Source organism: Styela clava, chromosome 10 (assembly GCF_964204865.1).
Source record: "Styela clava chromosome 10, kaStyClav1.hap1.2, whole genome shotgun sequence".
Taxonomy (NCBI): Eukaryota; Metazoa; Chordata; class Ascidiacea; order Stolidobranchia; family Styelidae; genus Styela; species Styela clava.
In genome coordinates, this window is record NC_135259.1 from 18,647,371 (window position 1) to 18,674,673 (window position 27,303).

Sequence of the window (27,303 nt, forward strand, 5' to 3'; positions counted from 1 at the left end):
ATAGAGTGAGGGAGAAGTTTTTCATATGATATTTTAGTCACCATGGATTAATTGTGTGAAGAAACAGTAGAGGAACGAGATAGCATCTTTCAGTTACGAAGTACTAAATTCTATCAGCGACATTTGTTTTTGTAGTATCTGTTTGACTCTAGGAAACAGAAATTAAAGATAGACTTGCTATTCCTTAATATTAAATGGATTTCATCCGAGGGAACACACAGATAGAATGGATTCATTTTTTAAATAATAGACAGCGTCCCTGGGTGGGCTTGAACCACCAACCTTTCGGTACCCATCAGTATAAGAGGTAACAGCCGAACGCGCTGACCGATTGCGCCACAGAGACCGACACGGACTATGGTTTGTTAATTTGTTTTTATAAAAGATTCGAAAGGTCCAATATTTTTTGGGGTAATCTGCATTAAATTACATTGGTTTCAAATGATTTTCTCAACACAACAAAACACATAATTTATAAATTTAAAAAGAATTACATGAAGTATTTAAAATACTGACCTCGAAGACAGCATGGATATTTTTTCAGTGGAGAGAGTAGGTCATTTCTGCCGATATCCCAGATGAACTAGGCGTTAGGATTTCAGGCTCTCACCCATGCGGCCCGGGTTCTATTCCCGGTCTGGGAAACTCTTTATACCAAATCATTGATTGTTACAGTTGTAAAAGCGACAGTGACTGGGTAGGTTGTTCGTGAAGAACCATGTGGCCATTACAGTGTCAGCCTTATAATAAATTAATTTTTGATAGGAATAGTTTTTCAGTGATATTTCCAACATAAAACAAAGATATCAGCTGTATACAGAAGACAGAAGTACATGAAGTATTTCAAATAATGACGAAGAAAACTACGCGGATATTACTTCAGTAGCGCTACATTGAGGTAACACCAATTTATTAGATAATACTTCTGCCGAAGCAATCGTATTCCCAGATGGTCTAGGGGTTAGGATTCCTGGCTTTCACCCAGGCGGCCCGGGTTCGATTCCCGGTCTGGGAAACTTTTCTTCAAACAAAGATCAGGTAGGTCAGTTTTAGTTTTGAAACGTCAGAAAGATAATGGTGAAGCTTTACTCTTTAGGCTGTATTTCTCGAGTGACTAAAGAATAGTCGGTAGAGCGTTGCACTACGAGGTGGCCGAGTGGTTAAGGCGATGGACTGCTAATCCTAAACCTTACTATCTGTTAGTTGTGGTAGAGCGTTGGTTAAAGCGCCTGTCTGTCAAACAGTATGGATTACGCGAAAGCAGGCAGTGCAACAACAGGGAGAGAAGCAACAACCCGGGACTATTCTGCGGCTGTCGCATCGAACCCACCAGTAGAAACATCACCAGGAGAAGCAAGACCAAGAACGGTTTTCCTCAAAACGGACACGGAATTCACCTTCGCCTCAATAATGGAATTACTGAAAAACAATGAAAAAACTAAGGAATATACAAACGAAATTAAGGGGTTATATGAGACCCGCAAGGGCCAATGGATTTTAACGTTTGCACCTACGGACGGTCCAAATAACAGCTGCAGGGAAAGTTTCCTGGAAGCTACACAAGGACAAATTAAAACAGCAGAAGCACAAATCGCTGTACAAATGCCGAGCGATGCACCCGTAAGGATTTCAGTGAAGGATATACCTCACGAAATATCCTATGACAAAGCCGTTCATACGATCAACCAGCTGGGTTGTGGGACAGTAAAGAGTGCTATTAAGAATTGGCACAGAGGGACTGATGTATATAACGGCTACATAGCTTTCATAATAGAGGGTTTTAAAAAGGAACGATTACCAGACTATGTAGTGTTCAAAGGCCTCAAATGTAAAACATATCTTCCGAAAGAACTATACGTTCCAAAATGTGGAAGATGTCTACAATCTGGACACACATTCATAGACTGTAATAACGAGCCTGTCTGCAGATATTGTAGACAGGCTGGACATTTACAAAAGGACTGCCAAACAAAAGCTAGAGACTTTCCAGCCATAGGAAATTACACAAAAACCTGGACTTTTCCCAAACAAAGGAGGACGCAACCGATAATTCCTACAAATTCACCTAGCAAAACAAAACAAAACAATGGAAACACCAAGCAAAACCGACCGGTAATTACACCTAATCAGGTTAATTGCCAATCAACCGAAGAAATTACACCTACCAAGAACAAACAGGAAACAACGCAAGGTGGCAAGGATAAATCCATCTCCGAATTTTCTCCGTCGGCCTCTGAACTACGTGAAATAAGTGACTGGTCGGAATGTGAAGATGTCGGAAACACAACAAGTCCGAGTCAAACCCCCCAAAAAGACGCGCAACTTGGAGAATCGCCCAAAGACGCACAACCTGGAAATACCCATCAAACACCTAAACAACCGGAACCGAGCAGAAAACTGAAACAAACTTCGACCATCGGCAATACGCCTTTCCACCCTCCACCGAAAGGGAAGGCCTATGTTAAAGTCATGGTCCATAAATATGAAGCGCACGACACAACAACGTCTTTATTTAGCGACGTTCCGGATGAAATTCTCTCTGCCCCAGCAGTTCTAGGAAATAACGAACACATAGTAGATCTGACGGACGCAAACCTGGACAACTCCGACCTGAACAATAAAAGAAATAGAGAATCGTCATCGGAATCATCCTTTTCGGCTATAACAGAAACAAAATTGACTGGAAAAAATAAAAAAGGAAAGCGTAAGTGAATGAAACTTTTAAAATTTTCAGAAACTGCTTCTTATACGTCTACTGACGTACAAACTTATAAACTATAATTCGGGATATTATTTGCTTATACCATAAATAGTAGCATACACCTTTTTACTAGGTATATATGGCTAAGGTGAAGATTGTTTCCATGAACGTAAATGGTCTACAACACCATAGATATGAATTGGACAAATTTATAGAAACGGATAAGCCGAATGTCCTTTGTATACAAGAGGCCCATAAGGTCGACAAGGCCCTCATGACCCAGTGGGCGAATGATAAAAAATATAATATATATTATAATACTCTGGATAGGAATGAAGGTTTCCATACCTCTTACAGGCAAGGCACGTTGATAATGGTTAAAGTTTGTGATACCCTATTGCCACCAACTTACACCACACATATCACACATCGGTGCGATAGTATAGAAATAGAAATGGACAAGCGGATCATCAAGATATTCAATGTTTACGCCCCGGCGAAAAACGGCCCTCATAAAACGGAGTTCTACCAAAATCTCGCCAACATTCTAAGTAATTACTGCGAATCAAATTACTTAATAATAGTCGGAGATTTCAATGCCGTCCTGGACATTCGTGACGTCACAAATGCCAACAACTTCAAAATGCGACCCCCTGAGAAAATCTTCCGAAAATTCGTCCTACAGAACAATATATTCGATACCTACCGTGCAAAATATCCAAACAAACAAATCTATACCTTCCACTTCAAATCGCAAGGACGGAGAATAGACCGGATATATAACTCGGCCAATGTAAATAGCATCATTTCGGACATAACCCATATACCCAACACTGTTTCGGATCACATACTATGCCCACAAATTACACTAGAACAAACCAAAAAGGTTCGATGGGGCAAAGGAACGTGGCGCAATAACACCGCGCTATATAAGGACCCCACGTATATCACCATCATCCAAAATACATATAAAGACGCACTCACGGATATCGAAAACTTTGATTACTTGTCGGACTGGTGGGACTATGTGAAAAAGAGGGTTAAAAAACAAACCATTGCCTACTCGAAATTCCGGACACGTGACCACAATAATAGCTTAATGCAAATTCGAAAAAGATTTGATATACTAATCAATGAGGGGAAAGCGGAAAACATGATCGAAATCAAAAGGCTAAAATCGCAGATCGAGATAATTCAAGATGAACGAAACAAAAGGGACATACTAATGGCAAAAATGAAAAACCTTGAAGAAGGGGAAAGGCCCACCAAAACCTTTTATGAAAAAATCCGGCGCAGATCTAGGCAAACAACAATAGAAGAGCTGGTGACAAATGACCAAAATGTACAGACAAATCCCGGGGAGATCATATCAATAGTAGAAAGTTTCTATAAGAACCTATGGGGCAAAGAGAATATAACGCAAGAACAATACCAAAATCGTTATCTAAACTTAATGGGCTCTTCTAAAATTGCAGATGAGGATAATATTATACTAGAAAGCTATATCTCACAAGAAGAGGTATATAGGGCAATAAAATTTATGGGAAACGATAAATCCCCAGGATTTGATGGTCTATCCAAAGAATTCTACCTGACCTTCTGGAACTCTATTAAAAAGCAATTTACTCAACTTATGAATAACATATTATATTTCGGCCAAATACCAAAATCTGCTACCATAGCGAAAGTTAAATTAGTATACAAGAAGGGAGACAAAACAAATTTAAAAAATTGGAGGCCAATCACAACGCTCAATGCAGATTATAAAATCCTATCAAGAATCCTTGTTAAACGATTAGAACCAGTACTAAACAAAATCATAAGTCCATCCCAGAAATGCGCACTCAAGCAAAGATGTATGGAAGATGTTCATTATAATATAGACGCTATAATTAGACACTGCAAAATGAAAAATATCCCCGGATCACTAATAATAATAGACAATCTTAAAGCTTTTGATAGAGTGAATCATGACTTCTTATTTAAAATTTTACATCAAATTGGACTTGGAAATAGAATCTCAAAAGCAATTAAAAGCATGTATTACGGAATTAAAAGTCAGGTAGATGTAAACGGTAGACTCACGCAGGAAATCGATATAGGGCAAGGAATTAGGCAAGGATGCCCGTTAAGTATGCTTCTCTACGCCATCAATATAGAGCCCCTAGCAAGATCGGTACAATTAAATGCCAATATACATGGTATCCAACTGGGGAGATACGAGCATAAACTCGATCAGTTTGCTGATGATATCACGTTCGCAGTTAGAGATCAATTATCTATTACAGAAATCTTTCACGAGCTAGACAATTTCCATTTAGCAACAGGACAAAAAATAAATAAAGATAAGACCGAAATTCTCTGTATTACAAAAGAATCGCATAATTTAGTGAACAATTCGCCACATGGGAACTACATAAAACGAAACACCATAATACTTGGAATACAATTTGGAAATATGGACTTAAACAATATGTGGCAGGTAATCGAAAATAAGATGATACGAACCCTAAATTACGTTAAGCTGCGAAACCTCACCTGGTATGGTAAACTGATATCAATCAACTCCATGATTATGTCTGTCATAATCTTCCATACGAGAGTAAAGAGAATCCCGAAAACGTATATAAAGAAAATCGAGAGTGCGCTGTTTAAGTTCCTCTGGCACCCGCAAAAGATAGAGGCCATTAGCAGAAAATCGCTACAAAGAATGTGGAACGATGGTGGGATCAATATGATTGATGTTGATGCAAAAATAAAGGCATGTGCAGTGGAAAAAATGAGATACATCGTGGGTAACGAACCCCTAACTCAATTTTGGCAAATAGAGGCATTATACTCTTTGGGATCCAGAGTCAAGCAAATCAACAAGGATAGATACACCAACTCAATGCCCCACAGCAATACTATTCCAGAGCAATGGGCATACATCCTCGACATCTATAAAGAATTGAATTTCTCGCAATCCACCTGGGAGGTTGCAAGACATAAAGACCTGTACATGAAATTGAAGAACAACAGAACAGCCAAAGAAAAACAACAGCTGCTGAATGTGAATTGGGAAGAAGCTCACCTATTTAACCATGATTATAAAAATAAGTTTACTAACGCGGAACGAATAATCTCGTATCGCATTATAAGAGAGGGGTACATATTCGGCGATCGCTTGAGGGGAATGTCCCTCAGGTATGATGCTCTCGGAAACTTAAAAATATTAGGCTGCAAATTTTGCAAAGGGCCTGTAGACAATACAGGACATATAATTATAAACTGTAAATCAACGAGGAAATATGCGGTAAAACTTTTAAAAATTCTTAACAGCGTACTAAGCAACTCCATCAAAATAACTCTAAAGGAAATATTCTACAATAGTTACAGGGGGCATAACCGAATAGTAGTCACCAAATGTTATGTAATATGGAAAAAGAACTTAATTGGCACCAAAATAAGACTGGATATCCAAAATAAATATTTGACCCCTATGGACGATGATATAATTTCAAAAACAATATCTCACTTTACGCAATTTTTAAACACAATGGAGAACACTTTTACTAACCTTAATTTTCTCGGAATAGTAAATAACTGGAAGGAGATCCTAAATGGATATTCAGCTACATAACGCAATCCACCATAAACAAAAGCATATCTGCCCAAGTGGACTCTGCAATTTTATCCATTTTTTATGTCGGAAATACCATCACATATTAAGCGGACGTGATGAATCGGAAGCTTCACGGTGGATGTCATGCTGTGTGCGTGTTAAGCGTCACGCAGTATGTACGGAAGCCGGGGGGCGGAAGTTGAGCTATGCTATGCATGGTGCAGACGGAAGCCCTGGGCGAAAGTTATGCTGTGACATACAGTGTATACCGAACCCCGGGGTGGAAGTTTGTGCTGTGCAATGGCGCGGCAGATACTGAAGCCTCCATAAGTTTATGACTGCTGCTTATGCAGTGGCATGCTTATGAAGCGTTATACCGATATGACACGGATATGACGTGGCATTAGACACTGATCTGTGCCTTGGAAAATTCTGATCCGCAAAAAAAAAAAAAAAAAAAAAAAAAAAATAAAGAATATATTACTTTAACAAAAACTTTCCAGAATGTGATTAGTGGGGTTTAACCTGATAATTTATCGATTTAACTGTTGTAGTTGTTAAGGAGGATGATCGTAAAGATGCATGCAAATATGGGAATGTCACGAGTACAATAATATAACAGCACAACACTTTCACCTAACTTCAAGTCCGTGTCATTCTTTGAGATTAACGGTTAATAAGACACTGGCCAGTACGGGGATCGAACCCGCGACATTCGCGTTATTAGCAAGACGCTCTAACCAACTGAGCTAACCGGCCATATGTTCTATTGAATATACTCAGCCAATTTCATTAAGACTCTTACAGTAATTGTCTTCAAAAAGGAAGTTGTGAAATGTTATTTTTTTAACTAAGAAAGTACTTTTCTCACACGAGTCAAAAGCGCTGATAGGAAAGTACTGAAATCGCCATTGGGCTATTCCTTGTGGAAAAGTGGAATTCGTCTAAGCATATAGAGTGAGGGAGAAGTTTTTCATTTGATATTTTAGTCACCATGGATTAATTGTGTGAAGAAACAGTAGAGGAACGAGATAGCATCTTTCAGTTACGAAGTACTAAATTCTGTCAGCGACATTTGTTTTTGTAGTATCTGTTTGACTCTAGGAAACAGAAATTAAAGATAGACTTGCTATTCCTTAATATTAAATGGATTTCATCCGAGGGAACACACAGATAGAAAGGATTCATTTTTTAAATAATAGACAGCGTTCCTGGGTGGGCTTGAACCACCAACCTTTCGGTACCCATCAGTATAAAAGGTAACAGCCGAACGCGGTGACCGATTGCGCCACAGAGACCGACACGGACTATGGTTTGTTAATTTGTTTTTATAAAAGATCCGAAATGTCCACTATTTTTTGGTAATCTGCATTAAATTACATTGGTTTTAAATGATTTTCTCAACACAACAAAACACATAATTTATAAATTTAAGAAAGAATTACATGAAGTATTTAAAATACTGACCTCGAAGACAGCATGGATATTAGTTCAGTGGAGAGAGTAGGTCATTTCTGCCGATATCCCAGATGAACTAGGCGTTAGGATTTCAGGCTCTCACCCATGCGGCCCGGGTTCTATTCCCGGTCTGGGAAACTCTTTATACCAAATATTTTAAATTTTTGATTTCTTTCAGAAGGATCATTAGTGAGGTTTTATATGTCAAATCATTGATTGTTACAGTTGTAAAAGCGACAGTGACTGGGTAGGTTGTTCGTGAAGAACCATGTGGCCATTACAGTGTCAGCCTAATAATAAATTAATATTGGATAGGAATAGTTTTTCAGTGATATTTCCAACATAAAACAAAGATATCAGCTGTATACAGAAGACAGAAGTACATGAAGTATTTCAAATAATGACGAAGAAAACTACGCGGATATTACTTTAGTAGCGCTACATTGAGGTAACACCAATTTATTAGATAATACTTCTGCCAAAGTAATCGTATTCCCTGATAGGAAAGTACTGAAATCGCCATTGGGCTATTCCTTGTGGAAAAGTGGAATTCGTCTAAGCATATAGAGTGAGGGAGAAGTTTTTCATTTGATATTTTAGTCACCATGGATTAATTGTGTGAAGAAACAGTAGAGGAACGAGATAGCATCTTTCAGTTACGAAGTACTAAATTCTGTCAGCGACATTTGTTTTTGTAGTATCTGTTTGACTCTAGGAAACAGAAATTAAAGATAGACTTGCTATTCCTTAATATTAAATGGATTTCATCCGAGGGAACACACAGATAGAAAGGATTCATTTTTTAAATAATAGACAGCGTTTCTGGGTGGGCTTGAACCACCAACCTTTCGGTACCCATCAGTATAAAAGGTAACAGCCGAACGCGGTGACCGATTGCGCCACAGAGACCGACACGGACTATGGTTTGTTAATTTGTTTTTATAAAAGATCCGAAATGTCCACTATTTTTTGGTAATCTGCATTAAATTACATTGGTTTTAAATGATTTTCTCAACACAACAAAACACATAATTTATAAATTTAAGAAAGAATTACATGAAGTATTTAAAATACTGACCTCGAAGACAGCATGGATATTAGTTCAGTGGAGAGAGTAGGTCATTTCTGCCGATATCCCAGATGAACTAGGCGTTAATATTTCAGGCTCTCACCCATGCGGCCCGGGTTCTATTCCCGGTCTGGGAAACTCTTTATACCAAATATTTTAAATTTTTGATTTCTTTCAGAAGGATCATTAGTGAGGTTTTATATGTCAAATCATTGATTGTTACAGTTGTAAAAGCGACAGTGACTGGGTAGGTTGTTCGTGAAGAACCATGTGGCCATTACAGTGTCAGCCTAATAATAAATTAATATTGGATAGGAATAGTTTTTCAGTGATATTTCCATCATAAAACAAAGATATCAGCTGTATACAGAAGACAGAAGTACATGAAGTATTTCAAATAATGACGAAGAAAACTACGCGGATATTACTTTAGTAGCGCTACATTGAGGTAACACCAATTTATTAGATAATACTTCTGCCAAAGTAATCGTATTCCCAGATGGTCTAGGGGTTAGGATTCCTGGCTTTCACCCAGGCGGCCCGGGTTCGATTCCCGGTCTGGGAAACTTTTCTTCAAACAAAGATCAGGTAGGTCAGTTTTAGTTTTGAAACGTCAGAAAGATAATGGTGAAGCTTTACTCTTCAGGCTGTATTTCTCGAGTGACTAAAGAATATATTACCTTAACAAAAACTTTCCAGAATGTGATTAGTGGGGTTTAACCTGATAATTTATCGATTTAACTGTTGTAGTTGTTAAGGAGGATGATCGTAAAGATGCATGCAAATATGGGAATGTCACGAGTACAATAATATAACAGCACAACACTTTCACCTAACTTCAAGCCCGTGTCATTCTTTGAGATTAACGGTTAATAAGACACTGGCCAGTACGGGGATCGAACCCGCGACATTCGCGTTATTAGCACGACGCTCTAACCAACTGAGCTAACCGGCCATATGTTCTATTGAATATACTCAGCCAATTTCATTAAGACTCTTACAGTAATTGTCTTCAAAAAGGAAGTTGTGAAATGTTATTTTTTTAACTAAGAAAGTACTTTTCTCACACGAGTCAAAAGCGCTGATAGGAAAGTACTGAAATCGCCGTTGGGCTATTCCTTGTGGAAAAGTGGAATTCGTCTAAGCATATAGAGTGAGGGAGAAGTTTTTCATTTGATATTTTAGTCACCATGGATTAATTGTGTGAAGAAACAGTAGAGGAACGAGATAGCATCTTTCAGTTTTTGGTAATCTGCATTAAATTACATTGGTTTCAAATGATTTTCTCAACACAACAAAACACATAATTTATAAATTTAAGAAAGAATTACATGAAGTATTTAAAATACTGACCTCGAAGACAGCATGGATATTAGTTCAGTGGAGAGAGTAGGTCATTTCTGCCGATATCCCAGATGAACTAGGCGTTAGGATTTCAGGCTCTCACCCATGCGGCCCGGGTACTATTCCCGGTCTGGGAAACTCTTTATACCAAATCATTGATTGTTACAGTTGTAAAAGCGACAGTGACTGGGTAGGTTGTTCGTGAAGAACCATGTGGCCATTACAGTGTCAGCCTTATAATAAATTAATTTTTGATAGGAATAGTTTTTCAGTGATATTTCCAACATAAAACAAAGATATCAGCTGTATACAGAAGACAGAAGTACATGAAGTATTTCAAATAATGACGAAGAAAACTACGCGGATATTACTTCAGTAGCGCTACATTGAGGTAACACCAATTTATTAGATAATACTTCTGCCAAAGTAATCGTATTCCCCGATGGTCTAGGGGTTAGGATTCCTGGCTTTCACCCAGGCGGCCCGGGTTCGATTCCCGGTCTGGGAAACTTTTCTTCAAACAAAGATCAGGTAGGTCAGTTTTAGTTTTGAAACGTCAGAAAGATAATGGTGAAGCTTTACTCTTTAGGCCGTATTTCTCGAGTGACTAAAGAATATATTACCTTAACAAAAACTTTCCAGAATGTGATTAGTGGGGTTTAACCTGATAATTTATCGATTCAACTGTTGTGGTTGTTAAGGAGGATGATCGTAAAGATGCATGCAAATATGGGAATGTCACGAGTACAATAATATAACAGCACAACACTTTCACCTAACTTCAAGTCCGTGTCATTCTTTGAGATTAACGGTTAATAAGACACTGGCCAGTACGGGGATCGAACCCGCGACATTCGCGTTATTAGCAAGACGCTCTAACCAACTGAGCTAACCGGCCATATGTTCTATTGAATATACTCAGCCAATTTCATTAAGACTCTTACAGTAATTGTCTTCAAAAAGGAAGTTGTGAAATGTTATTTTTTTAACTAAGAAAGTACTTTTCTCACACGAGTCAAAAGCGCTGATAGGAAAGTACTGAAATCGCCATTGGGCTATTCCTTGTGGAAAAGTGGAATTCGTCTAAGCATATAGAGTGAGGGAGAAGTTTTTCATTTGATATTTTAGTCACCATGGATTAATTGTGTGAAGAAACAGTAGAGGAACGAGATAGCATCTTTCAGTTACGAAGTACTAAATTCTGTCAGCGACATTTGTTTTTGTAGTATCTGTTTGACTCTAGGAAACAGAAATTAAAGATAGACTTGCTATTCCTTAATATTAAATGGATTTCATCCGAGGGAACACACAGATAGAAAGGATTCATTTTTTAAATAATAGACAGCGTTCCTGGGTGGGCTTGAACCACCAACCTTTCGGTACCCATCAGTATAAAAGGTAACAGCCGAACGCGCTGACCGATTGCGCCACAGAGACCGACACGGACTATGGTTTGTTAGTTTGTTTTTATAAAAGATTCGGAATGTCCAATATTTTTTGGTAATCTGCATTAAATTACATTGGTTTCAAATGATTTTCTCAACACAACAAAACAAATAATTTATAAATTTAAAAAGAATTACATGAAGTATTTAAAATACTGACCTCGAAGACAGCATGGATATTAGTTCAGTGGAGAGAGTAGGTCATTTCTGCCGATATCCCAGATGAACTAGGCGTTAGGATTTCAGGCTCTCACCCATGCGGCCCGGGTTCTATTCCCGGTCTGGGAAACTCTTTATACCAAACCACTTTACGCAATTTTTAAACACAATGGAGAACACTTTTACTAACCTTAATTTTCTCGGAATAGTAAATAACTGGAAGGAGATCCTAAATGGATATTCAGCTACATAACGCAATCCACCATAAACAAAAGCATATCTGCCCAAGTGGACTCTGCAATTTTATCCATTTTTTATGTCGGAAATACCATCACATATTAAGCGGACGTGATGAATCGGAAGCTTCACGGTGGATGTCATGCTGTGTGCGTGTTAAGCGTCACGCAGTATGTACGGAAGCCGGGGGGCGGAAGTTGAGCTATGCTATGCATGGTGCAGACGGAAGCCCTGGGCGAAAGTTATGCTGTGACATACAGTGTATACCGAACCCCGGGGTGGAAGTTTGTGCTGTGCAATGGCGCGGCAGATACTGAAGCCTCCATAAGTTTATGACTGCTGCTTATGCAGTGGCATGCTTATGAAGCGTTATACCGATATGACACGGATATGACGTGGCATTAGACACTGATCTGTGCCTTGGAAAATTCTGATCCGCAAAAAAAAAAAAAAAAAAAAAAAAAAAAATAAAGAATATATTACTTTAACAAAAACTTTCCAGAATGTGATTAGTGGGGTTTAACCTGATAATTTATCGATTTAACTGTTGTAGTTGTTAAGGAGGATGATCGTAAAGATGCATGCAAATATGGGAATGTCACGAGTACAATAATATAACAGCACAACACTTTCACCTAACTTCAAGTCCGTGTCATTCTTTGAGATTAACGGTTAATAAGACACTGGCCAGTACGGGGATCGAACCCGCGACATTCGCGTTATTAGCAAGACGCTCTAACCAACTGAGCTAACCGGCCATATGTTCTATTGAATATACTCAGCCAATTTCATTAAGACTCTTACAGTAATTGTCTTCAAAAAGGAAGTTGTGAAATGTTATTTTTTTAACTAAGAAAGTACTTTTCTCACACGAGTCAAAAGCGCTGATAGGAAAGTACTGAAATCGCCATTGGGCTATTCCTTGTGGAAAAGTGGAATTCGTCTAAGCATATAGAGTGAGGGAGAAGTTTTTCATTTGATATTTTAGTCACCATGGATTAATTGTGTGAAGAAACAGTAGAGGAACGAGATAGCATCTTTCAGTTACGAAGTACTAAATTCTGTCAGCGACATTTGTTTTTGTAGTATCTGTTTGACTCTAGGAAACAGAAATTAAAGATAGACTTGCTATTCCTTAATATTAAATGGATTTCATCCGAGGGAACACACAGATAGAAAGGATTCATTTTTTAAATAATAGACAGCGTTCCTGGGTGGGCTTGAACCACCAACCTTTCGGTACCCATCAGTATAAAAGGTAACAGCCGAACGCGGTGACCGATTGCGCCACAGAGACCGACACGGACTATGGTTTGTTAATTTGTTTTTATAAAAGATCCGAAATGTCCACTATTTTTTGGTAATCTGCATTAAATTACATTGGTTTTAAATGATTTTCTCAACACAACAAAACACATAATTTATAAATTTAAGAAAGAATTACATGAAGTATTTAAAATACTGACCTCGAAGACAGCATGGATATTAGTTCAGTGGAGAGAGTAGGTCATTTCTGCCGATATCCCAGATGAACTAGGCGTTAGGATTTCAGGCTCTCACCCATGCGGCCCGGGTTCTATTCCCGGTCTGGGAAACTCTTTATACCAAATATTTTAAATTTTTGATTTCTTTCAGAAGGATCATTAGTGAGGTTTTATATGTCAAATCATTGATTGTTACAGTTGTAAAAGCGACAGTGACTGGGTAGGTTGTTCGTGAAGAACCATGTGGCCATTACAGTGTCAGCCTAATAATAAATTAATATTGGATAGGAATAGTTTTTCAGTGATATTTCCAACATAAAACAAAGATATCAGCTGTATACAGAAGACAGAAGTACATGAAGTATTTCAAATAATGACGAAGAAAACTACGCGGATATTACTTTAGTAGCGCTACATTGAGGTAACACCAATTTATTAGATAATACTTCTGCCAAAGTAATCGTATTCCCTGATAGGAAAGTACTGAAATCGCCATTGGGCTATTCCTTGTGGAAAAGTGGAATTCGTCTAAGCATATAGAGTGAGGGAGAAGTTTTTCATTTGATATTTTAGTCACCATGGATTAATTGTGTGAAGAAACAGTAGAGGAACGAGATAGCATCTTTCAGTTACGAAGTACTAAATTCTGTCAGCGACATTTGTTTTTGTAGTATCTGTTTGACTCTAGGAAACAGAAATTAAAGATAGACTTGCTATTCCTTAATATTAAATGGATTTCATCCGAGGGAACACACAGATAGAAAGGATTCATTTTTTAAATAATAGACAGCGTTTCTGGGTGGGCTTGAACCACCAACCTTTCGGTACCCATCAGTATAAAAGGTAACAGCCGAACGCGGTGACCGATTGCGCCACAGAGACCGACACGGACTATGGTTTGTTAATTTGTTTTTATAAAAGATCCGAAATGTCCACTATTTTTTGGTAATCTGCATTAAATTACATTGGTTTTAAATGATTTTCTCAACACAACAAAACACATAATTTATAAATTTAAGAAAGAATTACATGAAGTATTTAAAATACTGACCTCGAAGACAGCATGGATATTAGTTCAGTGGAGAGAGTAGGTCATTTCTGCCGATATCCCAGATGAACTAGGCGTTAATATTTCAGGCTCTCACCCATGCGGCCCGGGTTCTATTCCCGGTCTGGGAAACTCTTTATACCAAATATTTTAAATTTTTGATTTCTTTCAGAAGGATCATTAGTGAGGTTTTATATGTCAAATCATTGATTGTTACAGTTGTAAAAGCGACAGTGACTGGGTAGGTTGTTCGTGAAGAACCATGTGGCCATTACAGTGTCAGCCTTATAATAAATTAATTTTTGATAGGAATAGTTTTTCAGTGATATTTCCAACATAAAACAAAGATATCAGCTGTATACAGAAGACAGAAGTACATGAAGTATTTCAAATAATGACGAAGAAAACTACGCGGATATTACTTCAGTAGCGCTACATTGAGGTAACACCAATTTATTAGATAATACTTCTGCCAAAGTAATCGTATTCCCAGATGGTCTAGGGGTTAGGATTCCTGGCTTTCACCCAGGCGGCCCGGGTTCGATTCCCGGTCTGGGAAACTTTTCTTCAAACAAAGATCAGGTAGGTCAGTTTTAGTTTTGAAACGTCAGAAAGATAATGGTGAAGCTTTACTCTTTAGGCTGTATTTCTCGAGTGACTAAAGAATATATTACCGTAACAAAAACTTTCCAGAATGTGATTAGTGGGGTTTAACCTGATAATTTATCGATTTAACTGTTGTAGTTGTTAAGGAGGATGATCGTAAAGATGCATGCAAATATGGGAATGTCACGAGTACAATAATATAACAGCACAACACTTTCACCTAACTTCAAGTCCGTGTCATTCTTTGAGATTAACGGTTAATAAGACACTGGCCAGTACGGGGATCGAACCCGCGACATTCGCGTTATTAGCACGACGCTCTAACCAACTGAGCTAACCGGCCATATGTTCTATTGAATATACTCAGCCAATTTCATTAAGACTCTTACAGTAATTGTCTTCAAAAAGGAAGTTGTGAAATGTTATTTTTTTAACTAAGAAAGTACTTTTCTCACACGAGTCAAAAGCGCTGATAGGAAAGTACTGAAATCGCCGTTGGGCTATTCCTTGTGGAAAAGTGGAATTCGTCTAAGCATATAGAGTGAGGGAGAAGTTTTTCATTTGATATTTTAGTCACCATGGATTAATTGTGTGAAGAAACAGTAGAGGAACGAGATAGCATCTTTCAGTTTTTGGTAATCTGCATTAAATTACATTGGTTTCAAATGATTTTCTCAACACAACAAAACACATAATTTATAAATTTAAGAAAGAATTACATGAAGTATTTAAAATACTGACCTCGAAGACAGCATGGATATTAGTTCAGTGGAGAGAGTAGGTCATTTCTGCCGATATCCCAGATGAACTAGGCGTTAGGATTTCAGGCTCTCACCCATGCGGCCCGGGTACTATTCCCGGTCTGGGAAACTCTTTATACCAAATCATTGATTGTTACAGTTGTAAAAGCGACAGTGACTGGGTAGGTTGTTCGTGAAGAACCATGTGGCCATTACAGTGTCAGCCTTATAATAAATTAATTTTTGATAGGAATAGTTTTTCAGTGATATTTCCAACATAAAACAAAGATATCAGCTGTATACAGAAGACAGAAGTACATGAAGTATTTCAAATAATGACGAAGAAAACTACGCGGATATTACTTCAGTAGCGCTACATTGAGGTAACACCAATTTATTAGATAATACTTCTGCCAAAGTAATCGTATTCCCCGATGGTCTAGGGGTTAGGATTCCTGGCTTTCACCCAGGCGGCCCGGGTTCGATTCCCGGTCTGGGAAACTTTTCTTCAAACAAAGATCAGGTAGGTCAGTTTTAGTTTTGAAACGTCAGAAAGATAATGGTGAAGCTTTACTCTTTAGGCCGTATTTCTCGAGTGACTAAAGAATATATTACCTTAACAAAAACTTTTCAGAATGTGATTAGTGGGGTTTAACCTGATAATTTATCGATTCAACTGTTGTGGTTGTTAAGGAGGATGATCGTAAAGATGCATGCAAATATGGGAATGTCACGAGTACAATAATATAACAGCACAACACTTTCACCTAACTTCAAGTCCGTGTCATTCTTTGAGATTAACGGTTAATAAGACACTGGCCAGTACGGGGATCGAACCCGCGACATTCGCGTTATTAGCAAGACGCTCTAACCAACTGAGCTAACCGGCCATATGTTCTATTGAATATACTCAGCCAATTTCATTAAGACTCTTACAGTAATTGTCTTCAAAAAGGAAGTTGTGAAATGTTATTTTTTTAACTAAGAAAGTACTTTTCTCACACGAGTCAAAAGCGCTGATAGGAAAGTACTGAAATCGCCATTGGGCTATTCCTTGTGGAAAAGTGGAATTCGTCTAAGCATATAGAGTGAGGGAGAAGTTTTTCATTTGATATTTTAGTCACCATGGATTAATTGTGTGAAGAAACAGTAGAGGAACGAGATAGCATCTTTCAGTTACGAAGTACTAAATTCTGTCAGCGACATTTGTTTTTGTAGTATCTGTTTGACTCTAGGAAACAGAAATTAAAGATAGACTTGCTATTCCTTAATATTAAATGGATTTCATCCGAGGGAACACACAGATAGAAAGGATTCATTTTTTAAATAATAGACAGCGTTCCTGGGTGGGCTTGAACCACCAACCTTTCGGTACCCATCAGTATAAAAGGTAACAGCCGAACGCGCTGACCGATTGCGCCACAGAGACCGACACGGACTATGGTTTGTTAGTTTGTTTTTATAAAAGATTCGGAATGTCCAATATTTTTTGGTAATCTGCATTAAATTACATTGGTTTCAAATGATTTTCTCAACACAACAAAACAAATAATTTATAAATTTAAAAAGAATTACATGAAGTATTTAAAATACTGACCTCGAAGACAGCATGGATATTAGTTCAGTGGAGAGAGTAGGTCATTTCTGCCGATATCCCAGATGAACTAGGCGTTAGGATTTCAGGCTCTCACCCATGCGGCCCGGGTTCTATTCCCGGTCTGGGAAACTCTTTATACCAAATCATTGATTGTTACAGTTGTAAAAGCGACAGTGACTGGGTAGGTTGTTCGTGAAGAACCATGTGGCCATTACAGTGTCAGCCTTATAATAAATTAATTTTTGATAGGAATAGTTTTTCAGTGATATTTCCAACATAAAACAAAGATATCAGCTGTATACAGAAGACAGAAGTACATGAAGTATTTCAAATAATGACGAAGAAAACTACGCGGATATTACTTCAGTAGCGCTACATTGAGGTAACACCAATTTATTAGATAATACTTCTGCCAAAGTAATCGTATTCCCAGATGGTCTAGGGGTTAGGATTCCTGGCTTTCACCCAGGCGGCCCGGGTTCGATTCCCGGTCTGGGAAACTTTTCTTCAAACAAAGATCAGGTAGGTCAGTTTTAGTTTTGAAACGTCAGAAAGATAATGGTGAAGCTTTACTCTTTAGGCTGTATTTCTCGAGTGACTAAAGAATATATTACCGTAACAAAAACTTTCCAGAATGTGATTAGTGGGGTTTAACCTGATAATTTATCGATTTAACTGTTGTAGTTGTTAAGGAGGATGATCGTAAAGATGCATGCAAATATGGGAATGTCACGAGTACAATAATATAACAGCACAACACTTTCACCTAACTTCAAGTCCGTGTCATTCTTTGAGATTAACGGTTAATAAGACACTGGCCAGTACGGGGATCGAACCCGCGACATTCGCGTTATTAGCACGACGCTCTAACCAACTGAGCTAACCGGCCATATGTTCTATTGAATATACTCAGCCAATTTCATTAAGACTCTTACAGTAATTGTCTTCAAAAAGGAAGTTGTGAAATGTTATTTTTTTAACTAAGAAAGTACTTTTCTCACACGAGTCAAAAGCGCTGATAGGAAAGTACTGAAATCGCCGTTGGGCTATTCCTTGTGGAAAAGTGGAATTCGTCTAAGCATATAGAGTGAGGGAGAAGTTTTTCATTTGATATTTTAGTCACCATGGATTAATTGTGTGAAGAAACAGTAGAGGAACGAGATAGCATCTTTCAGTTACGAAGTACTAAATTCTATCAGCGACATTTGTTTTTGTAGTATCTGTTTGACTCTAGGAAACATAAATTAAAGATAGACTTGCTATTCCTTAATATTAAATGGATTTCATCCGAGGGAACACACAGATAGAAAGGATTCATTTTTTAAATAATAGACAGCGTCCCTGGGTGGGCTTGAACCACCAACCTTTCGGTACCCATCAGTATAAGAGGTAACAGCCAAACGCGCTGACCGATTGCGCCACAGAGACCGACACGGACTATGGTTTGTTAATTTGTTTTTATAAAAGATTCGAAATGTCCAATATTTTTTGGTAATCTGCATTAAATTACATTGGTTTCAAATGATTTTCTCAACACAACAAAACACATAATTTAAAATTTAAGAAAGAATTACATGAAGTATTTAAAATACTGACCTCGAAGACAGCATGGATATTAGTTCAGTGGAGAGAGTAGGTCATTTCTGCCGATATCCCAGATGAACTAGGCGTTAGGATTTCAGGCTCTCACCCATGCGGCCCGGGTTCTATTCCCGGTCTGGGAAACTCTTTATACCAAATCATTGATTGTTACAGTTGTAAAAGCGGCAGTGACTGGGTAGGTTGTTCGTGAAGAACCATGTGGCCATTACAGTGTCAGCCTTATAATAAATTAATTTTTGATAGGAATAGTTTTTCAGTGATATTTCCAACATAAAACAAAGATATCAGCTGTATACAGAAGACAGAAGTACATGAAGTATTTCAAATAATGACGAAGAAAACTACGCGGATATTACTTCAGTAGCGCTACATTGAGGTAACACCAATTTATTAGATAATACTTCTGCCAAAGTAATCGTATTCCCCGATGGTCTAGGGGTTAGGATTCCTGGCTTTCACCCAGGCGGCCCGGGTTCGATTCCCGGTCTGGGAAACTTTTCTTCAAACAAAGATCAGGTAGGTCAGTTTTAGTTTTGAAACGTCAGAAAGATAATGGTGAAGCTTTACTCTTTAGGCTGTATTTCTCGAGTGACTAAAGAATATATTACCTTAACAAAAACTTTCCAGAATGTGATTAGTGGGGTTTAACCTGATAATTTATCGATTTAACTGTTGTAGTTGTTAAGGAGGATGATCGTAAAGATGCATGCAAATATGGGAATGTCACGAGTACAATAATATAACAGCACAACACTTTCACCTAACTTCAAGTCCGTGTCATTCTTTGAGATTAACGGTTAATAAGACACTGGCCAGTACGGGGATCGAACCCGCGACATTCGCGTTATTATCACGACGCTCTAACCAACTGAGCTAACCGGCCATATGTTCCATTGAATATACTCAGCCAATTTCATTAAGACTCTTACAGTAATTGTCTTCAAAAAGGAAGTTGTGAAATGTTATTTTTTTAACTAAGAAAGTACTTTTCTCACACGAGTCAAAAGCGCTGATAGGAAAGTACTGAAATCGCCGTTGGGCTATTCCTTGTGGAAAAGTGGAATTCGTCTAAGCATATAGAGTGAGGGAGAAGTTTTTCATTTGATATTTTAGTCACCATGGATTAATTGTGTGAAGAAACAGTAGAGGAACGAGATAGCATCTTTCAGTTACGAAGTACTAAATTCTATCAGCGACATTTGTTTTTGTAGTATCTGTTTGACTCTAGGAAACAGAAATTAAAGATAGACTTGCTATTCCTTAATATTAAATGGATTTCATCCGAGGGAACACACAGATAGAAAGGATTCATTTTTTAAATAATAGACAGCGTCCCTGGGTGGGCTTGAACCACCAACCTTTCGGTACCCATCAGTATAAGAGGTAACAGCCGAACGCGCTGACCGATTGCGCCACAGAGACCGACACGGACTATGGTTTGTTAATTTGTTTTTATAAAAGATTCGAAATGTCCAATATTTTTTGGTAATCTGCATTAAATTACATTGGTTTCAAATGATTTTCTCAACACAACAAAACACATAATTTATAAATTTAAGAAAGAATTACATGAAGTATTTAAAATACTGACCTCGAAGACAGCATGGATATTAGTTCAGTGGAGAGAGTAGGTCATTTCTGCCGATATCCCAGATGAACTAGGCGTTAGGATTTCAGGCTCTCACCCATGCGGCCCGGGTTCTATTCCCGGTCTGGGAAACTCTTTATACCAAATCATTGATTGTTACAGTTGTAAAAGCGACAGTGACTGGGTAGGTTGTTCGTGAAGAACCATGTGGCCATTACAGTGTCAGCCTTATAATAAATTAATTTTTGATAGGAATAGTTTTTCAGTGATATTTCCAACATAAAACAAAGATATCAGCTGTATACAGAAGACAGAAGTACATGAAGTATTTCAAATAATGACGAAGAAAACTACGCGGATATTACTTCAGTAGCGCTACATTGAGGTAACACCAATTTATTAGATAATACTTCTGCCAAAGTAATCGTATTCCCCGATGGTCTAGGGGTTAGGATTCCTGGCTTTCACCCAGGCGGCCCGGGTTCGATTCCCGGTCTGGGAAACTTTTCTTCAAACAAAGATCAGGTAGGTCAGTTTTAGTTTTGAAACGTCAGAAAGATAATGGTGAAGCTTTACTCTTTAGGCTGTATTTGTCGAGTGACTAAAGAATATATTACCTTAACAAAAACTTTCCAGAATGTGATTAGTGGGGTTTAACCTGATAATTTATCGATTTAACTGTTGTAGTTGTTAAGGAGGATGATCGTAAAGATGCATGCAAATATGGGAATGTCACGAGTACAATAATATAACAGCACAACACTTTCACCTAACTTCAAGTCCGTGTCATTCTTTGAGATTAACGGTTAATAAGACACTGGCCAGTACGGGGATCGAACCCGCGACGTTCGCGTTATTAGCACGACGCTCTAACCAACTGAGCTAACCGGCCATATGTTCTATTGAATATACTCAGCCAATTTCATTAAGACTCTTACAGTAATTGTCTTCAAAAAGGAAGTTGTGAAATGTTATTTTTTTAACTTAGAAAGTACTTTTCTCACACGAGTCAAAAGCGCTGATAGGAAAGTACTGAAATCGCCGTTGGGCTATTCCTTGTGGAAAAGTGGAATTCGTCTAAGCATATAGAGTGAGGGAGAAGTTTTTCATTTGGTATTTTAGTCACCATGGATTAATTGTGTGAAGAAACAGTAGAGGAACGAGATAGCATCTTTCAGTTACGAAGTACTAAATTCTGTCAGCGACATTTGTTTTTGTAGTATCTGTTTGACTCTAGGAAACAGAAATTAAAGATAGACTTGCTATTCCTTAATATTAAATGGATTTCATCCGAGGGAACACACAGATAGAAAGGATTCATTTTTTAAATATTAGACGGCGTCCCTGGGTGGGCTTGAACCACCAACCTTTCGGTACCCATCGGTATAAGAGGTAACAGCCGAACGCGCTGACCGATTGCGCCACAGAGACCGACACGGACTATGGTTTGTTAATTTGTTTTTATAAAAGATTCGAAATGTCCAATATTTTTTGGTAATCTGCATTAAATTACATTGGTTTCAAATGATTTTCTCAACACAACAAAACACATAATTTATAAATTTAAGAAAGAATTACATGAAGTATTTAAAATACTGACCTCGAAGACAGCATGGATATTAGTTCAGTGGAGAGAGTAGGTCATTTCTGCCGATATCCCAGATGAACTAGGCGTTAGGATTTCAGGCTCTCACCCAAGCGGCCCGGGTTCTATTCCCGGTCTGGGAAACTCTTTATACCAAATATTTTAAATTTTTGATTTCTTTCAGAAGGATCATTAGTGAGGTTTTATATGTCAAATCATTGATTGTTACAGTTGTAAAAGCGACAGTGGCTTGGTAGGTTGTTCGTGAAGAACCATGTGGCCATTACAGTGTCAGCCTTATAATAAATTAATTTTGGATAGGAATAGTTTTTCAGTGATATTTCCAACATAAAACAAAGATATCAGCTGTATACAGAAGACAGAAGTACATGAAGTATTTCAAATAATGACGAAGAAAACTACGCGGATATTACTTCAGTAGCGCTACATTGAGGTAACACCAAATTATTAGATAATACTTCTGCCAAAGTAATCGTATTCCCAGATGGTCTAGGGGTTAGGATTCCTGGCTTTCACCCAGGCGGCCCGGGTTCGATTCCCGGTCTGGGAAACTTTTCTTCAAACAAAGATCAGGTAGGTCAGTTTTAGTTTTGAAACGTCAGAAAGATAATGGTGAAGCTTTACTCTTTAGGCTGTATTTCTCGAGTGACTAAAGAATATATTACCTTAACAAAAACTTTCCAGAATGTGATTAGTGGGGTTTAACCTGATAATTTATCGATTTAACTGTTGTAGTTGTTAAGGAGGATGATCGTGAAGATGCATGCAAATATGGGAATGTCACGAGTACAATAATATAACAGCACAACACTTTCACCTAACTTCAAGTCCGTGTCATTCTTTGAGATTAACGGTTAATAAGACACTGGCCAGTACGGGGATCGAACCCGCGACATTCGCGTTATTAGCAAGACGCTCTAACCAACTGAGCTAACCGGCCATATGTTCTATTGAATATACTCAGCCAATTTCATTAAGACTCTTACAGTAATTGTCTTCAAAAAGGAAGTTGTGAAATGTTATTTTTTTAACTAAGAAAGTACTTTTCTCACACGAGTCAAAAGCGCTGATAGGAAAGTACTGAAATCGCCGTTGGGCTATTCCTTGTGGAAAAGTGGAATTCGTCTAAGCATATAGAGTGAGGGAGAAGTTTTTCATTTGATATTTTAGTCACCATGGATTAATTGTGTGAAGAAACAGTAGAGGAACGAGATAGCATCTTTCAGTTACGAAGTACTAAATTCTGTCAGCGACATTTGTTTTTGTAGTATCTGTTTGACTCTAGGAAACAGAAATTAAAGATAGACTTGCTATTCCTTAATATTAAATGGATTTCATCCGAGGGAACACACAGATAGAAAGGATTCATTTTTTAAATAATAGACAGCGTCCCTGGGTGGGCTTGAACCACCAACCTTTCGGTACCCATCAGTATAAGAGGTAACAGCCGAACACGCTGACCGATTGCGCCACAGAGACCGACACGGACTATGGTTTGTTAATTTGTTTTTATAAAAGATTCGAAATGTCCAATATTTTTTGGTAATCTGCATTAAATTACATTGGTTTTAAATGATTTTCTCAACACAACAAAACACATAATTTATAAATTTAAGAAAGAATTACATGCAGTATTTAAAATACTGACCTCGAAGACAGCATGGATATTAGTTCAGTGGAGAGAGTAGGTCATTTCTGCCGATATCCCAGATGAACTAGGCGTTAGGATTTCAGGCTCTCACCCATGCGGCCCGGGTTCTATTCCCGGTCTGGGAAACTCTTTATACCAAATATTTTAAATTTTTGATTTCTTTCAGAAGGATCATTAGTGAGGTTTTATATGTCAAATCATTGATTGTTACAGTTGTAAAAGCGACAGTGACTGGGTAGGTTGTTCGTGAAGAACCATGTGGCCATTACAGTGTCAGCCTAATAATAAATTAATTTTGGATAGGAATAGTTTTTCAGTGATATTTCCAACATAAAACAAAGATATCAGCTGTATACAGAAGACAGAAGTACATGAAGTATTTCAAATAATGACGAAGAAAACTACGCGGATATTACTTCAGTAGCGCTACATTGAGGTAACACCAATTTATTAGATAATACTTCTGCCAAAGTAATCGTATTCCCAGATGGTCTAGGGGTTAGGATTCCTGGCTTTCACCCAGGCGGCCCGGGTTCGATTCCCGGTCTGGGAAACTTTTCTTCAAACAAAGATCAGGTAGGTCAGTTTTAGTTTTGAAACGTCAGAAAGATAATGGTGAAGCTTTACTCTTTAGGCTGTATTTCTCGAGTGACTAAAGAATATATTACCTTAACAAAAACTTTCCAGAATGTGATTAGTGGGGTTTAACCTGATAATTTATCGATTTAACTGTTGTAGTTGTTAAGGAGGATGTTCGTAAAGATGCATGCAAATATGGGAATGTCACGAGTACAATAATATAACAGCACAACACTTTCACCTAACTTCAAGTCCGTGTCATTCTTTGAGATTAACGGTTAATAAGACACTGGCCAGTACGGGGATCGAACCCGCGACATTCGCGTTATTAGCACGACGCTCTAACCAACTGAGCTAACCGGCCATATGTTCTATTGAATATACTCAGCCAATTTCATTAAGACTCTTACAGTAATTGTCTTCAAAAAGGAAGTTGTGAAATGTTATTTTTTTAACTAAGAAAGTACTTTTCTCACACGAGTCAAAATCGCGCTGATAGGAAAGTACTGAAATCGCCGTTGGGCTATTCCTTGTGGAAAAGTGGAATTCGTCTAAGCATATAGAGTGAGGGAGAAGTTTTTCATTTGTTATTTTAGTCACCATGGATTAATTGTGTGAAGAAACAGTAGAGGAACGAAATAGCATCTTTCAGTTACGAAGTACTAAATTCTATCAGCGACATCTGTTTTTGTAGTATCTGTTTGACTCTAGGAAACATAAATTAAAGATAGACTTGCTATTCCTTAATATTAAATGGATTTCATCCGAGGGAACACACAGATAGAAAGGATTCATTTTTTAAATAATAGACAGCGTCCCTGGGTGGGCTTGAACCACCAACCTTTCGGTACCCATCAGTATAAGAGGTAACAGCCGAACGCGCTGACCGATTGCGCCACAGAGACCGACACGGACTATGGTTTGTTAATTTGTTTTTATAAAAGATTCGAAATGTCCAATATTTTTTGGTAATCTGCATTAAATTACATTGGTTTCAAATGATTTTCTCAACACAACAAAACACATAATTTATAAATTTAAGAAAGAATTACATGAAGTATTTAAAATACTGACCTCGAAGATAGCATGGATATTAGTTCAGTGGAGAGAGTAGGTCATTTCTGCCGATATCCCAGATGAACTAGGCGTTAGGATTTCAGGCTCTCACCCATGCGGCCCGGGTTCTATTCCCGGTCTGGGAAACTCTTTATACCAAATATTTTAAATTTTTGATTTCTTTCAGAAGGATCATTAGTGAGGTTTTATATGTCAAATCATTGATTGTTACAGTTGTAAAAGCGACAGTGACTGGGTAGGTTGTTCGTGAAGAACCATTTGGCCATTACAGTGTCAGCCTAATAATAAATTAATTTTGGATAGGAATAGTTTTTCAGTGATATTTCCAACATAAAACAAAGATATCAGCTGTATACAGAAGACAGAAGTACATGAAGTATTTCAAATAATGACGAAGAAAACTACGCGGATATTACTTCAGTAGCGCTACATTGAGGTAACACCAATTTATTAGATAATACTTCTGCCAAAGTAATCGTATTCCCAGATGGTCTAGGGGTTAGGATTCCTGGCTTTCACCCAGGCGGCCCGGGTTCGATTCCCGGTCTGGGAAACTTTTCTTCAAACAAAGATCAGGTAGGTCAGTTTTAGTTTTGAAACGTCAGAAAGATAATGGTGAAGCTTTACTCTTTAGGCTGTATTTCTCGAGTGACTAAAGAATATATTACCTTAACAAAAACTTTCCAGAATGTGATTAGTGGGGTTTAACCTGATAATTTATCGATTTAACTGTTGTAGTTGTTAAGGAGGATGATCGTAAAGATGCATGCAAATATGGGAATGTCACGAGTACAATAATATAACAGCACAACACTTTCACCTAACTTCAAGTCCGTGTCATTCTTTGAGATTAACGGTTAATAAGACACTGGCCAGTACGGGGATCGAACCCGCGACATTCGCGTTATTAGCACGACGCTCTAACCAACTGAGCTAACCGGCCATATGTTCTATTGAATATACTCAGCCAATTTCATTAAGACTCTTACAGTAATTGTCTTCAAAAAGGAAGTTGTGAAATGTTATTTTTTTAACTAAGAAAGTACTTTTCTCACACGAGTCAAAATCGCGCTGATAGGAAAGTACTGAAATCGCCGTTGGGCTATTCCTTGTGGAAAAGTGGAATTCGTCTAAGCATATAGAGTGAGGGAGAAGTTTTTCATTTGATATTTTAGTCACCATGGATTAATTGTGTGAAGAAACAGTAGAGGAACGAGATAGCATCTTTCAGTTACGAAGTACTAAATTCTATCAGCGACATTTGTTTTTGTAGTATCTGTTTGACTCTAGGAAACATAAATTAAAGATAGACTTGCTATTCCTTAATATTAAATGGATTTCATCCGAGGGAACACACAGATAGAAAGGATTCATTTTTTAAAAAATAGACAGCGTCCCTGGGTGGGCTTGAACCACCAACCTTTCGGTACCCATCAGTATAAGAGGTAACAGCCGAACGCGCTGACCGATTGCGCCACAGAGACCGACACGGACTATGGTTTGTTAATTTGTTTTTATAAAAGATTCGAAATGTCCAATATTTTTTGGTAATCTGCATTAAATTACATTGGTTTCAAATGATTTTCTCAACACAACAAAACACATAATTTATAAATTTAAGAAAGAATTACATGAAGTATTTAAAATACTGACCTCGAAGACAGCATGGATATTAGTTCAGTGGAGAGAGTAGGTCATTTCTGCCGAT

At 37.8% G+C, this 27,303-nt stretch overlaps 32 non-coding genes across 32 annotated transcripts; 11 read left to right on the plus strand and 21 right to left on the minus strand.

Moving 5' to 3' along the window:
• Window positions 1-254: 254 nt before the first annotated feature.
• Window positions 255-346, minus strand: Trnan-guu (transfer RNA asparagine (anticodon GUU)). The gene is given in 2 exon segments: window positions 255-290; window positions 309-346. It is a non-coding gene; the product is annotated as a tRNA-Asn (tRNA).
• Window positions 347-943: 597 nt separating this feature from the next.
• Trnae-uuc (transfer RNA glutamic acid (anticodon UUC)) lies at window positions 944-1,015 on the plus strand. The gene has a single exon. It is a non-coding gene; the product is annotated as a tRNA-Glu (tRNA).
• A 5,975-nt stretch (window positions 1,016-6,990) lies between these two features.
• Window positions 6,991-7,064, minus strand: Trnai-aau (transfer RNA isoleucine (anticodon AAU)). Its single transcript has one exon. It is a non-coding gene; the product is annotated as a tRNA-Ile (tRNA).
• A 2,261-nt stretch (window positions 7,065-9,325) lies between these two features.
• On the plus strand, window positions 9,326-9,397 carry Trnae-uuc (transfer RNA glutamic acid (anticodon UUC)). The gene has a single exon. It is a non-coding gene; the product is annotated as a tRNA-Glu (tRNA).
• A 316-nt stretch (window positions 9,398-9,713) lies between these two features.
• Trnai-aau (transfer RNA isoleucine (anticodon AAU)) lies at window positions 9,714-9,787 on the minus strand. The gene has a single exon. It is a non-coding gene; the product is annotated as a tRNA-Ile (tRNA).
• An 825-nt stretch (window positions 9,788-10,612) lies between these two features.
• Window positions 10,613-10,684, plus strand: Trnae-uuc (transfer RNA glutamic acid (anticodon UUC)). The gene has a single exon. It is a non-coding gene; the product is annotated as a tRNA-Glu (tRNA).
• Window positions 10,685-11,000: 316 nt separating this feature from the next.
• Trnai-aau (transfer RNA isoleucine (anticodon AAU)) lies at window positions 11,001-11,074 on the minus strand. Its single transcript has one exon. It is a non-coding gene; the product is annotated as a tRNA-Ile (tRNA).
• Window positions 11,075-11,521: 447 nt separating this feature from the next.
• Window positions 11,522-11,613, minus strand: Trnan-guu (transfer RNA asparagine (anticodon GUU)). The gene is given in 2 exon segments: window positions 11,522-11,557; window positions 11,576-11,613. It is a non-coding gene; the product is annotated as a tRNA-Asn (tRNA).
• Window positions 11,614-12,701: 1,088 nt separating this feature from the next.
• On the minus strand, window positions 12,702-12,775 carry Trnai-aau (transfer RNA isoleucine (anticodon AAU)). Its single transcript has one exon. It is a non-coding gene; the product is annotated as a tRNA-Ile (tRNA).
• A 2,261-nt stretch (window positions 12,776-15,036) lies between these two features.
• On the plus strand, window positions 15,037-15,108 carry Trnae-uuc (transfer RNA glutamic acid (anticodon UUC)). Its single transcript has one exon. It is a non-coding gene; the product is annotated as a tRNA-Glu (tRNA).
• A 316-nt stretch (window positions 15,109-15,424) lies between these two features.
• Trnai-aau (transfer RNA isoleucine (anticodon AAU)) lies at window positions 15,425-15,498 on the minus strand. Its single transcript has one exon. It is a non-coding gene; the product is annotated as a tRNA-Ile (tRNA).
• An 825-nt stretch (window positions 15,499-16,323) lies between these two features.
• Window positions 16,324-16,395, plus strand: Trnae-uuc (transfer RNA glutamic acid (anticodon UUC)). The gene has a single exon. It is a non-coding gene; the product is annotated as a tRNA-Glu (tRNA).
• Window positions 16,396-16,711: 316 nt separating this feature from the next.
• Trnai-aau (transfer RNA isoleucine (anticodon AAU)) lies at window positions 16,712-16,785 on the minus strand. Its single transcript has one exon. It is a non-coding gene; the product is annotated as a tRNA-Ile (tRNA).
• Window positions 16,786-17,232: 447 nt separating this feature from the next.
• Trnan-guu (transfer RNA asparagine (anticodon GUU)) lies at window positions 17,233-17,324 on the minus strand. The gene is given in 2 exon segments: window positions 17,233-17,268; window positions 17,287-17,324. It is a non-coding gene; the product is annotated as a tRNA-Asn (tRNA).
• Window positions 17,325-17,919: 595 nt separating this feature from the next.
• Trnae-uuc (transfer RNA glutamic acid (anticodon UUC)) lies at window positions 17,920-17,991 on the plus strand. The gene has a single exon. It is a non-coding gene; the product is annotated as a tRNA-Glu (tRNA).
• A 316-nt stretch (window positions 17,992-18,307) lies between these two features.
• Trnai-aau (transfer RNA isoleucine (anticodon AAU)) lies at window positions 18,308-18,381 on the minus strand. The gene has a single exon. It is a non-coding gene; the product is annotated as a tRNA-Ile (tRNA).
• Window positions 18,382-18,828: 447 nt separating this feature from the next.
• Window positions 18,829-18,920, minus strand: Trnan-guu (transfer RNA asparagine (anticodon GUU)). The gene is given in 2 exon segments: window positions 18,829-18,864; window positions 18,883-18,920. It is a non-coding gene; the product is annotated as a tRNA-Asn (tRNA).
• Window positions 18,921-19,515: 595 nt separating this feature from the next.
• Window positions 19,516-19,587, plus strand: Trnae-uuc (transfer RNA glutamic acid (anticodon UUC)). The gene has a single exon. It is a non-coding gene; the product is annotated as a tRNA-Glu (tRNA).
• A 316-nt stretch (window positions 19,588-19,903) lies between these two features.
• Window positions 19,904-19,977, minus strand: Trnai-aau (transfer RNA isoleucine (anticodon AAU)). Its single transcript has one exon. It is a non-coding gene; the product is annotated as a tRNA-Ile (tRNA).
• Window positions 19,978-20,424: 447 nt separating this feature from the next.
• Window positions 20,425-20,516, minus strand: Trnan-guu (transfer RNA asparagine (anticodon GUU)). The gene is given in 2 exon segments: window positions 20,425-20,460; window positions 20,479-20,516. It is a non-coding gene; the product is annotated as a tRNA-Asn (tRNA).
• A 596-nt stretch (window positions 20,517-21,112) lies between these two features.
• Trnae-uuc (transfer RNA glutamic acid (anticodon UUC)) lies at window positions 21,113-21,184 on the plus strand. Its single transcript has one exon. It is a non-coding gene; the product is annotated as a tRNA-Glu (tRNA).
• Window positions 21,185-21,500: 316 nt separating this feature from the next.
• Window positions 21,501-21,574, minus strand: Trnai-aau (transfer RNA isoleucine (anticodon AAU)). Its single transcript has one exon. It is a non-coding gene; the product is annotated as a tRNA-Ile (tRNA).
• Window positions 21,575-22,021: 447 nt separating this feature from the next.
• Window positions 22,022-22,113, minus strand: Trnan-guu (transfer RNA asparagine (anticodon GUU)). The gene is given in 2 exon segments: window positions 22,022-22,057; window positions 22,076-22,113. It is a non-coding gene; the product is annotated as a tRNA-Asn (tRNA).
• Window positions 22,114-22,766: 653 nt separating this feature from the next.
• Window positions 22,767-22,838, plus strand: Trnae-uuc (transfer RNA glutamic acid (anticodon UUC)). Its single transcript has one exon. It is a non-coding gene; the product is annotated as a tRNA-Glu (tRNA).
• Window positions 22,839-23,154: 316 nt separating this feature from the next.
• Window positions 23,155-23,228, minus strand: Trnai-aau (transfer RNA isoleucine (anticodon AAU)). Its single transcript has one exon. It is a non-coding gene; the product is annotated as a tRNA-Ile (tRNA).
• A 447-nt stretch (window positions 23,229-23,675) lies between these two features.
• On the minus strand, window positions 23,676-23,767 carry Trnan-guu (transfer RNA asparagine (anticodon GUU)). Its single transcript is given in 2 exon segments — window positions 23,676-23,711; window positions 23,730-23,767. It is a non-coding gene; the product is annotated as a tRNA-Asn (tRNA).
• Window positions 23,768-24,420: 653 nt separating this feature from the next.
• Trnae-uuc (transfer RNA glutamic acid (anticodon UUC)) lies at window positions 24,421-24,492 on the plus strand. The gene has a single exon. It is a non-coding gene; the product is annotated as a tRNA-Glu (tRNA).
• A 316-nt stretch (window positions 24,493-24,808) lies between these two features.
• Trnai-aau (transfer RNA isoleucine (anticodon AAU)) lies at window positions 24,809-24,882 on the minus strand. Its single transcript has one exon. It is a non-coding gene; the product is annotated as a tRNA-Ile (tRNA).
• A 449-nt stretch (window positions 24,883-25,331) lies between these two features.
• Window positions 25,332-25,423, minus strand: Trnan-guu (transfer RNA asparagine (anticodon GUU)). Its single transcript is given in 2 exon segments — window positions 25,332-25,367; window positions 25,386-25,423. It is a non-coding gene; the product is annotated as a tRNA-Asn (tRNA).
• Window positions 25,424-26,076: 653 nt separating this feature from the next.
• Window positions 26,077-26,148, plus strand: Trnae-uuc (transfer RNA glutamic acid (anticodon UUC)). The gene has a single exon. It is a non-coding gene; the product is annotated as a tRNA-Glu (tRNA).
• A 316-nt stretch (window positions 26,149-26,464) lies between these two features.
• On the minus strand, window positions 26,465-26,538 carry Trnai-aau (transfer RNA isoleucine (anticodon AAU)). The gene has a single exon. It is a non-coding gene; the product is annotated as a tRNA-Ile (tRNA).
• Window positions 26,539-26,987: 449 nt separating this feature from the next.
• Window positions 26,988-27,079, minus strand: Trnan-guu (transfer RNA asparagine (anticodon GUU)). Its single transcript is given in 2 exon segments — window positions 26,988-27,023; window positions 27,042-27,079. It is a non-coding gene; the product is annotated as a tRNA-Asn (tRNA).
• Between the last annotated feature and the right edge of the window lie 224 nt (window positions 27,080-27,303).